General features: G+C 40.8%; 1 non-coding gene across 1 annotated transcript; it reads right to left on the bottom strand.

Annotated features, from left to right (window-relative positions):
* Positions 1–476: 476 nt before the first annotated feature.
* Positions 477–549, bottom strand: Trnav-uac (transfer RNA valine (anticodon UAC)). Its single transcript has one exon. It is a non-coding gene; the product is annotated as a tRNA-Val (tRNA).

Genomic DNA, 549 nt, shown 5'->3' on the forward strand with positions numbered 1-549 from the left:
CACACACACACACACACACACAAACATCTACTATCTTTAACTTTGTCTTATTATCTTAATAAATCTCTCTCTCCGTAAACTCTGCACTAACATACCTGATTACTGAGTCAACAGCAGTCATCTACCCTTCTACATATATAAATAACCAGTTTCTTCCAATCTACCCTTTCAAAAAGTAATCTTATCTAGCTTAAACCGTTACTCATTGTCCTATCATGTTCATTAACCTTAAGGGCCTTGTTTTACATCGCCCTTTTTATTCACTAAGGGATGTCTAAGGGGCAGTTCCAGTTTTAGTACACTACTCAACCGAAACGCTTTTATTTATTCGGGGTTTACCAACATGGGGAGCGTTTTGGCTGGATAGCTTATGAAAAGACTGTGGAACCCGATTACTGTTCAGGTGGTTTTGTTGGTTAGCTAGCAAACATAAAAGACTGACTAGAACTGGCCCTTTTCTATTACACCCAAAAAGATGCTCCCGCCAGGGCTCGAACCTGGGACCTTCTGCGTGTAAAGCAGACGTGATAACCACTACACTACGAGAGC

The sequence above is a fragment of the Scylla paramamosain genome, chromosome 14, assembly GCF_035594125.1.
Source record: "Scylla paramamosain isolate STU-SP2022 chromosome 14, ASM3559412v1, whole genome shotgun sequence".
Classification (NCBI taxonomy): Eukaryota; Metazoa; Arthropoda; class Malacostraca; order Decapoda; family Portunidae; genus Scylla; species Scylla paramamosain.